The sequence below is a fragment of the Neolamprologus brichardi genome, chromosome 13 (assembly GCF_056152115.1).
Source record: "Neolamprologus brichardi isolate AB-2024 chromosome 13, ASM5615211v1, whole genome shotgun sequence".
Classification (NCBI taxonomy): Eukaryota; Metazoa; Chordata; class Actinopteri; order Cichliformes; family Cichlidae; genus Neolamprologus; species Neolamprologus brichardi.
Genome location: NC_142116.1, coordinates 13565001 through 13576066, shown reverse-complemented (window position 1 = coordinate 13576066; position 11066 = coordinate 13565001). Strand labels below are relative to the sequence as shown.

General features: G+C 37.6%; 1 protein-coding gene across 1 annotated transcript in view; it reads left to right on the top strand.

The window, feature by feature from the left end:
- Positions 1–307: 307 nt before the first annotated feature.
- LOC102783075 (protocadherin-15) overlaps positions 308–11066 on the top strand; it is a 165202-nt gene continuing 154443 nt past the window's right edge. The window contains exon 1 of the mRNA XM_087850190.1: positions 308–718. The gene's annotated coding sequence lies outside the window, so the exon portion shown is untranslated. The remainder of the gene's footprint in view (positions 719–11066) is intronic.

Sequence of the window (11066 nt, the reverse complement as noted above, 5' to 3'; positions counted from 1 at the left end):
TGTTGTTGGTTAAGCTGTAGGGAAGAAAAGTCCAGTGATTGTTGCAAAGTGACAGGTGAATCATAGCTGACTACCTCCAGTCAGTGGTGTCATTTCTCAGCACCAATTGTTGCAGACAGAGCAGAATAATAGATTTCGCTCAGAAATAATCGACAGCTGAAAGTAAATGGCTTTTGTTGACCTTCAGAAAGTGCAGGTTAGCTATGTGAGAGAATGGCTGTGCATTTCACAGTGTAATAAGTTATGGATTAGTTTGACCTTAATGAGAAGCTAAGGTGACTTTTTTTTGTTGCTGTTGCTTGTTAATTAGTTAGGTTTTTCCGCATCATCCTTTATCATCCTGTTGAAGAGGAGTCTTTTTCAGAGAGTACTGACCCAAGCTGGCCAGGTGCATATCCAGTAAATATGGTGGGAGGAGGGGCAACGGAGCTTTAGCCGGTCTCACCTTTCATGACCTCTTGTAATAAGATTACCTGGTTCACACGTCATGACTAGAGAGAGAGACAGAAAGGGGGCAGTTATCTCGCGGTGGAGCCAGGCTACGGTCCGGGTGGAGTGTTGCTGTGCCTTGCTGTGACTGGTTAAAGAGATCGGGGCAGCAGTGCTGATGTGCCCGCGCGAGGAGGAGGAGGCTGTAGCTGCACTGACAGCCGGCATTGGAGGCTCCTTTCCGGGCACTGGAAGGATTTTTGTTGAGTACTTCTTAAGCCGAAACATGGTAAGCCGTCTTCTTTATGTTTTGGATGACTGTCATTGTGATTTTAAATTTCCACACTGCCTCGGAGCACCGCACGCGTAGAACAGTGTCTTCACTGCGCATTGGTCTTCTTTTACCATGAAATATGAGCGTGTTTATGTCACTGCTAGTATTTCTTTCTTTTTTAAACTGTATTATAGATGTTCGCCAACGTGACGCGAGTAATCGATTAGAAAGGCGCAGTCGTTTACCTTAACTGCCCATTGATGTGTACCGCTAATCTCCGGAGGGTGAAGTTTTCAAACACTGACTGAAAGCAGCATCTCTCACTAACATATCATTAGCTAATGCCTGTGGGTTAGATATGACCTGTAGTTTGGCTGACTGCGGCTGTGTTTTTAAAAATATTTCAGTGATCCAGTTGTTGATGAGTATGATTACCGTAATCACTTAAATTGCGCGGAGTTTCTCAATTGGACAGCTGCAGTTTTCTATTAGCTGACTTTCCCCCCCGTTCTTTCTTTTTTAATCTCGCCTCATATGCATATCAATAACGGTATTCTACCATGAATATTCATGCAGTAACTTCCCCCTGAGTGTGTGAGAGGGAGCCCATCTCGCTGCAGGAGATAATGCTTCAAAACGTGATTCACTCATTCAGTCTATTCAGTGACTCACACGAGTCTTTTACAGAAATGTAACAAGACACTGACTTGATCCCAGCATCTACTCATGCAAGAGTGTAGAAACCTTTTTTTTGAAAATCCCAGCTTTTATCAGAACTTATTCATTTTAAGGGCTAATTTTCAAAATGCACGAATGACAGTAGAAGTATAAAGCAGTGCAAGTCCATATTATTGTAAATGGCTGTAGTCCAGTTACTTGTGAGACCTAATCACCCCATTCTCACAAAGCATCATCACAGCCTGCTCAGCCAGTTTGAATTAAATTATTATTTAAGACCCTGATTTTGATCATTCGTGAACACATTTGGTGCTAAAACTATATTCGTGTTGATTGTTGTTGCTCAGACTAGAAATGGACTTCTTCCTCTCTCAAAGCAGCAAACAAACAGCTGTCACTGATAACATAAATGACAGCTGTACTCTCCTTAGTGACTTCAGTGGCTTACTTTGATGCTTAAATGGAGTGAACCTCGTTGCTGCTATTAGTAACACCTGAGCTGTTCTTGCTATGACAAGTCAAGTTCCCTGTGAAGAAGCAGTGCTGTCCAATACATTTTACTGTCTTATTATTAAATGTTTTAAAATGTCCAGAAAAGGCTAGCAAGTGGCCTTTAAGTTAAGATGTTTGTTTTAAACTATAGTACTCATAGCTTTAAATGTGCACGCCACAGACTAGCCTTTGCATTGTTGTTTTATTTGTAATCCACTGGTAGTTTAAATTGAGGCAGGCAATGGACTGCAGATGCATAATGAAACATCTGGCCCTGCATTTTTGACATGCAGTGTCTTTATGTTAGCTTGCAAACTTGTGGTCATGTGTTTTTGATTTGCTCTGTATCTCTTCTTTCAGCAGAAGTCGTTCTGCTGTTTTTCAATAAGATGTCTAACAAACAATATATACGGAGATCTATAAATATATTTGTTTATCAGGTGCCTGAGAGGCAAGTTATGCTCCATAAAGAAAGTAGTGTAAACCAAAATGGAAAAATCCAGCACCCTAGACACTGTTTTGTATACTTAACCAATCATAGACTAGGAAAAATGTGTAATTTCATAGATATCGTTGTGCATTTATTGCATATTTTATGTATTGTAAAACTGTTTCTGTGGTATATGTAAGATGTGTTGCATAATATATTCCATTTAAGTCAGTGAACTGATGAAACAGTCTCATTTATCAGTGTCTTTGATTTTATCAACATCACTGCTGATTAGTTTTCTCTAATTTTTAAACCTTTTTTCAGAAGACGACATAAAGCATTATTTGTTTCAGGCAGTATAAAAGTTGGGAGCAGTACCTGTAACAGCTGTAGGTTTGTCTAGATTTCAGCAATTTTCAGAATGGCCACTAAGACGAGATGCTGTAGAATTCCCATAAAGCCCCTGAACTTTATTCGAGGTTTTCATTAAACCAGCGTGTAGTTTCAATGGGCAAATTACATATTAAGCTCGTTCTGCACTGAAGCTTTGGCGGATGCTGCTAGAAATGAGTTCTTTTACTCTGGTTTGGACTTCAGGACCGTATATACCATTTTTATTGTTAGGATAAAGGACAGGCAGCTCCGGGCAGCTTCTCTTTAAGTATTAATAGGAAGAAGTAAAGAGGTTATAAAATACTCTGGTAACTGAAGTGAACCAGAGGGGAAAAATTAGGCAGTGGTGAATTATCCTTAGAAGTAATGAAGTGTCTTGTTCATAACAAAGGATGAAGAATGAGGGAAACCCGTAGGGTGTAGTGCATACAGGTGGCAGTCGAAATGAGACCGCCACTGCATGGTCACTCTTAACTTGGTGTAGCTTCTTTGTTTTTCCAAGAATGAAGAATTTTAAGACAGCTGGGTGGCTTTCCACTTTACTTTGTCTCATCATTCTCATTCAATATTAAATTATAATACTCAGCAGTCCACAGTTACACAGCTTAAGGCACTTTGTGCTCAGATCACTTTGTATGAGCTTTTTGAATTCAATTAGACTTCACCTTTTTATAATTATGCTCACACCAGGCAGATCAGTATGTGTATGTGTGTGATAAAACAGTAATTAACAAGCGCTGCCATACTCTCATGACTGACTAATGATCTAATCTTGTTGGTTGCATCAGAAAAAAAAATGTGTGTTCGGTGCTGAAACTAATAAGACTGCACCAGTTTTGCAGCTCTTGAGAAATTAACATATGAAACAATATTGGGCCTTTAGTCGCGGCTGTAATTTTAGGGTTAATGTGTTTTCTTATTGTAAATTGTGTAATGTAATATAATGCTAGTTATATGTTGATGCTGTTACCACTTTAAATTTTAGTCTTTTTTTAATGAAGAGCATTGCCAACACTGTCTTAATGCCTGCGGTCCTCAGAACCATTTGTTCTTATTGAAGAAGTAAATCTTGGAAAATAGGTCACAAAATACCTAGGCTTATGTGCTTTATTTGACAGAAGGCAGCTATGTAAGTCATTTTCTGCAAATGTTACTGAAAAGAGAAGTTCAAACTTGTTAGGGGGATGATAAATCACACACACACACACACACACACACACACACACACACACACACACACACACATATATATGACCATGCATGCCATGCTCAAGTGGGTATTTCCAGCAGCAGGACCAAAGCTGTGACATTGACTCATATCTGTCTGTTTGTACAAATGATTTTCATAACTACAAAGACTCAAACTGTTTAAAAGTTTGATTAATTGCTCTCCACATATCAAGCCACAACACTGACATATTACCACCTCATAAAGTCTTATGGAAAATGTGTGAGCAAAACGTTACGGGCTGCACGTCAAACTGACATGAACATTAGCTGCATACCGCCGTTTGAAGCAACACTGATGACATATTTGAGAATCTACCGAAACTGTAAAATTGTATGCCAAAGGGGGAAAAACAAAACAGTGAATGAGCTGTAGGGGTGATAAAGCCCTCTACTGAGCTCAGTGAGACCGCAACATTGGGTGATCACGGGGCTTCATATGAGCTTTCACATATAGCAGTCATGTGATCCATTTTATAAAAGAGTATTTGTTAGAGCACATTCAGGTGTAGCTAGATATAATCCTCTTTTTCTCTTTTTTTGTGTCTCCGATTTCACAAAGTGAAAATACACCATGAGTTATTAAAATGGGATTTCATCATAGGATAAAGAATATCTTCCCCACAGTGCATTACTGTCATAAACTTACTTATCATTCAACAAATATGACTTTATTCAGATGCACAATGGACACCTCAGGGCAACCATTTCAATATTATTTGATAAGAGACCTGTGGGTAGTGATGCCTGAAATGATTTGAGTCCGAGTGCAGAAGGAGAGGAAGAGGAAACGGGAGCAACTGTAGCATGCCTTCCTCTTCCTTTTCATCTTTGTCCTGGTGTTTTCGCCTTCCAGTGTTATTTTGCAGATTAAGAAGAAATAATGTGGGTTGTATGCCTTTGTTATGATTTACTGTCAACTTCTCCATTTCCATGTGAGGAACGGTGGGCACGGCACAGCCAGAATACCATTATCAGATCATCAGCTCAGTGTCAGGTATCAGAGGTAGTAAACTCTCTATTTCATCTTCACCACCTGCGGTGTAATGAAATGAGTAGAGAGTGTGGATGGAAACCATTAGCATTGAAGAAGTATGACACGCTGGAGTGAGCATGGAAATGAGCAAAAGACACAGGTGCAGTACAGGTGATTGACAGGTAATCTGATTTCTGCACCAAGAGGTAGCAATGTAATTTAACAAGATATATTTTAATAAAATCATGAAATTCCTGAGTGCTGATATATATATTTTTCTCTCATCAAAGTTTCCTATCATCTGCCTTTCCTCATTTTACTGTTTTAGCACTGCGACAACCATCCCCAATACATTTAACTACACATTAGCCCCAAGTTCTATATGCCAGTTCACTTGTTCTGCTGTACATTAGAGAATTACTTAAATATTGAATATTGATCTTGGAGCATGATCTATCTACATTTTGTCCATCAGTACAACATGTCAATTCTCTGTCCACTCTACAGAGTGACAGCTTTAACAAAGGTAGTACAACATTACATTACAAATTAACAAGTGCTCTCCCCCAAAAGGAAAATTGGCAGTGAGCTAGGAAAAGATCTGCATCACATCACAGTATTGCTCTAGCTCTCAATACTTCTGGAGTTCTTGTAGACTTTTCTTTCTCAACATACCATTATATACATGCTAGCATGCAATATTTGTATATTTGTTCATTAAATGATTATTTTGATACATAAATTTGAAATGGTGAAAAATTATTTTGAATTCATTTTTTATTTAATAGTTAAATGTTGCTATCTAGCTTATTATGGTGGTAATTAAGGGTTACAGTTCGTCCTAGAGTTTAATGCAGCGACATTATCAACTTCATCCAGTTTCCCAGTTATGGAGGATAAATATTTTCAAAGGTTTAGCACTGTTAACGCTAATATTCTATCAGTATCCATCAATAATCCAAAGAAATCATTTTAGCTGCAAGCGCTTTTGTTCATAGTTCTGATTTTTATGGATTCACTTATCGTTTACTTATTAGTTCCTAATGTGGGAAAGCACATGGTTATACATCATCAATGTAGCTGTTACATTCTCTGAGTCTAAAGCTACAATGGTGACAACTAATGGCACTCCACTGCTGTGAGTTTGTCACCATTGTTTTGCAAGGCATACGCAATTTTTTTTTTCTTACCAGGCCCACTTTTCATAGGTCAGGCAACTGTTGGTGATACTTTAATAAGGTGGGAAAAAAACTGAATTAATAGCCTTCCATAATTAAGTCATTATTTTTAGCTGTTTTCACACTTTGGACTCACACAGTCCTGACAGAGACTGCTAGAGCTAACTTATTATCTTATTAATCAACTTAATTTATTGAGTCTTTACTCAATATCCTGGAGCATAATTAACTACACAAAAGAAGCCACTAGTTTGACTGCATTTAAGTATAAAGTAGTTAAGTCTAAAAATCTAAAAACAGTAGGCTTACCTGTTGGCATTTACATTTCAAAAATCAATGTATTACTTGGACTATCTGTCCCATTCGGGCCTTCATTCTTCAATAATGAAGGCCCGAATGGGACAGATGTCGTCCCATTGAACTCTTTTGTCCATAAGTTCATTTTGTTCTGTTTTTGAAGTTTTTGTAATATCAGCAGGTGGAACGCTGATCAGCTCAGTGTCTGTTGTCACAAAATGCCATTTTTACACCATGCTGTGTTTCATTTCAAAGTTGTATTTCTCTTCAATTCAGTATTGGTATCATTAGTTCGTTAGCTTTTCGTTCTGTGTAAGTATGTTGCATAATTTGCACAAAATAAACACATAAATGTCTCACAGGATTTGTATAGCTGTTGCTCATTTGTTGACTCATTTTAGCCTACTTATCGTCTGTGTCATGCTTTTGGAGTCGGCTTAGCATTTTAAGATTAGGACTACCTTTTAATCTTATCCTGCTTTATGCAAATCAATACATTCATAATTATGCTGACATCTATATTTTATGCAAGGCTTGGGTCAGCAGATTCCTCTTGAGGATAACAAACACAATATTTTAACTTTCTAAGGCAGAGTGTATCAAACCACATCACCACATTTTGTTCAACTGATTGGACTCTAGGTTTTCTGGTCCGTTAGCTTACTCTCTACAGCCTACATGGTGATTTTTGAAATGTGTATTTTCTTTAGGCAAGAACAATACAATGATTGATGTGCAGTTAGTTTAAGCAGATTCTTTGTTCCTGCTTGTAACGTCGGTGAAGATTTGGCTAAAGTTTAAGACAGATCTTTATAGAAATCCTGATAATTCCTAAGAGTACCTTTAGTCACATGAATGTTACCCACAGAGCTTTGTTGGCACATGAAAGACCTATTTCAGTACAAGTGAGTGCACTCTGTATTTTAAACCGGCCATTACAGAATCCTTTGAAGCATTGGAAGCAGTCAGAGGAAGTGACAGAGGTGAGTGGATTTCTTTGTGCGTTGGCTGACTTGTCACTTAAGCAGCCTTTTAGGAGAGGAAATGTAGGTTTTTGTTTTTTTTACAATGAAACATTGTAAAAGAAAAGAATTGAAACATTAGAACTCTGAAGTCACCTCGCAAATATAAATGATGATGTTTTGAAAATGCACACAGCTATTTTGCTAGGTGCAGCTGTTAAACTCCTTGTTAACGAACAACCAACCAATGACATGGCAGCATGGCTGCTTTAGTTTTATAATCAGAATGTGGAAGAAAGGTGATTTAAGTGAATTTGGACACGGTGCGAGATGGGCTGAGTTTTCAGAAACTGTTGATCTACTGGGATTTTTATTCACAACCATCTCTAGGGTTTACAAGGTGGTCCCAATTTAGATAACAGTTCAATAAGTATTAAGTTTAGAAAATGGTAAAAATACCAGGCACTCAAGTTAATAAAGAACCCAAATTTATCTCGCAGCGCAGCATATAAGTAGGTTACTTGGTTACATTGCGCTGCTGATGCAACCAAGAGACCCATACAGTGAAGTCCCTTTGTCAGACAGACTAGTTTTGAAGAACATAAAATAAAACCGGTTGTCAGTTGCGTTCAAATGTTTCAGCGTTGAGGAAACCATGCAGCGCTCTGCATTTATTAGTGAATGCTTTAACATCACCACGTAGACAGCAACTGGCAGGTGCACTGTTGCAGTACCATGTCTTTCATGCATAGGAATAACAAAAGCAAAAAATACACAACAGTGCGAAACTATACAAGGGGGTTTTCAAACATAATACAGGCTACAATAGCACATACATTGACACAGAAATTTGCTGGACCTGCAGTGAGCATGAATTAAAAAAACATTACCACACTGTTGTTTAGTAAGGTTTTGACTGATTTCTTCATAACAAAGAATTTAAGACTACTTACATTTCACGCAACTATTGTTGTCCATGCTGCTCAGGGTGATGTACTTTGAAGTAAAAAATGACAGCTGTAACACTGCATGTATAATGACCATCAAAACATATGTTTATCTGTAATATATCACATGTTATATTTTTAATTTAAATACATTTATTTTATAGCCACTTTTGCTAGGCTTTAAAATTGAGTTAGAGTAAAAAACACACTTGTTAACGAAACCTCATCCTTCATCCTCAGGATAAGACAGCTGTTGGTACAGCCAAACAGGAACTCAGTGGAGGACCCCTACTGAGAGTGGGCCTCACCCTCTGTCCTTTTGGTCATTCCACTTAAACTGGCTTTTCGCCAAATCATGTCTGGGGATATATTTCACTGAACTACAAGGACATCTCTAGCAAAATTCTCTAGTTACCAGTTTAATGCTTAAGCTTATGGATTTTCACCATTTTCACAATTATTTAGACTTTCACTTTTTTTGCTATATAAGGATTAGTCATTCCATTATGTGTAAAAACTCTGAGACAAACCCTGTGACAATAAGTCATTGTGCGATTTGCAGGGTTAAAAGTCACCCACTGAGGTGAAATAATTACCAAAATCAAAAAGCCCTCTTTTATCTTACATTAGCTGCATGTGTTCAAGTCATGTGGCTAAGTAGTTTCATGTGACATGGATAGGACATTGTTGATGCTAAGCAGATGCAGTGCGGTCAGCAGCACCCGCATGGACTGACCTCAGTGAGGGTTTAGAGATTTAAAACGTGGTCATGAGATGACTAAACTAAAAAGGATTAGAACCTCTGAGGTCTGTGGCTCGCTCGCACTGAATTAGAGAAAATTGGTTTTAGTGTGGACCACCAGGCTCTGACATTAAATGCAGCTGAATTCATACTTATTGCTTTGCATTTTGTTCTACTTTTTGAAATTCCTATTCAATATTCAGTAGTATTGTTAAAAAAACAAAACAAAACCAAAACATCAAACATCATGTTTTGTGGAATTATGCTGTATATGAACATTTCAGATTACCTTAATGTGAACAGTGAGGAAGAATATAAATGTGCCTAGACTTGTGCACGGTACTTCTATGACTACTACAAACACACATGTACATGCACACACAAACCAGCACACCACAAACCACAGCCATCTTGCTGCCATCACTTTGTCCTGACACTAAATTACAGAATAAGGCATAAACATTAAACTCATTACTACTAATTATATGTTATCCTTGTATGCTTTAGAATATGTAATAGTTTGTATGACAATAGAGAATAATGGATGATTATAGCTTCTTTCTGAATCTACCTCCTAGTTTTGGTTTGCCTTGTTTCCTTGTGCAATAACATTTGCATAACACAGTCCTGGGGAAATGACAAACATATGCAAAACAAACTGCACACATTTTAAAAAGACTTTTTTTAATTTTGATTACTGTACTGTTGTCAAACACCCTTTGTCCTGCCTGACTCATATGGATGAATGATCAGTGAGCTTATCAGTCATCTGTGCGTCCCCCCCACAAGTGGGACATGTGTTCCTCATAGAGCACAGGTGTCGAACTCCAGGCCTCGAGGGCCGGTGTCCTGCAGGTTTTAGATGTGTCCTTGATCCAACACAGCTGATTTAAATGGCTAAATTACCTCCTCAATATGTCTTGAAGTTCTCCAGAGGCCTGGTAATGAACTGATCACTTGATTCAGGTGTGTTGACCCAGGGTGAGATCTAAAACTTGCTGGACACCGGCCCTTGAGGCCTGGAGTTCGACACCCCTGTCATAGAGGAACACCACGATCACCTAAAGGATCTTTATCAAAATTGTGCTCAACTTGGTCAAGATTGTTTTGTTCGTGTTGAAAACTCTCTTTCCTTTTCAGAAGTATTGCTACTCCTCCCAGAATATTGATCCAGTTTTAGTGAAACAGGAAGAATTTGTCCTCGGTGGATATTAATTTTCATTAGTTTGTACAATACAGCCAGCCAGTAAACAAGAAAATCTAAAAATTTCTTTCTGCAGCTCATAAATTATAATCTCTGAATTTTGATGGATTTTCATTGTTGCTTTAGTGAAAGCATTTATCAAAGTTCTCTTTTCCTCAGTGCTCACAAACCAACGTTATCCTGAATAAATGTCACAAATCTGAGTCAGAGAATATTGATTTTGGCCATACATTTTTTTTAACAGTTTAAACAAATTTTCCAAAGTAGTGTTGGTTAATCAAATTAAATTTCTCCTCAGGGTATTTTTGTTATATTTCATCATTTTCCATTTTGATCTAATTAACAGTTTTCATAACTATGCTTTCTTTTTTAAATCATTTTCTAACTGTGATGTTTGATTAAACTTGACAAATTAGTTTTTTTTCTATATAATATAAAACACAGAAACAAATATTATTTTTTTCTACTATTATAAAACAAAACTTTTACATTTAATATGAAGAGATTTGTTAGTGGTGCTAATGATTACTAAAAATGGATGTAGACATGCTATGTTTTTCAGCTTTGGAGTTTTAAATCAGTACTACAAGCAGCCCTGATTTCTTTTGTTCAACTTACTTTGCTCAAGTATATTTTTATATCTGAAAGTACTCTGCATAAACAGGTGCATAGGGTTGTTTAAACCATCCCAGCCCATCACAATAATTATGAGAGCACTTGAGGCCCACATCAAATCTTTCATTTGATGCTAGCAGCAGCACAAAAGCACATAATGGTGTTTATACATTTTCCCATTAGGGTCAGTCTTCCCAGCCAAAATACCCATGCTAAACAACT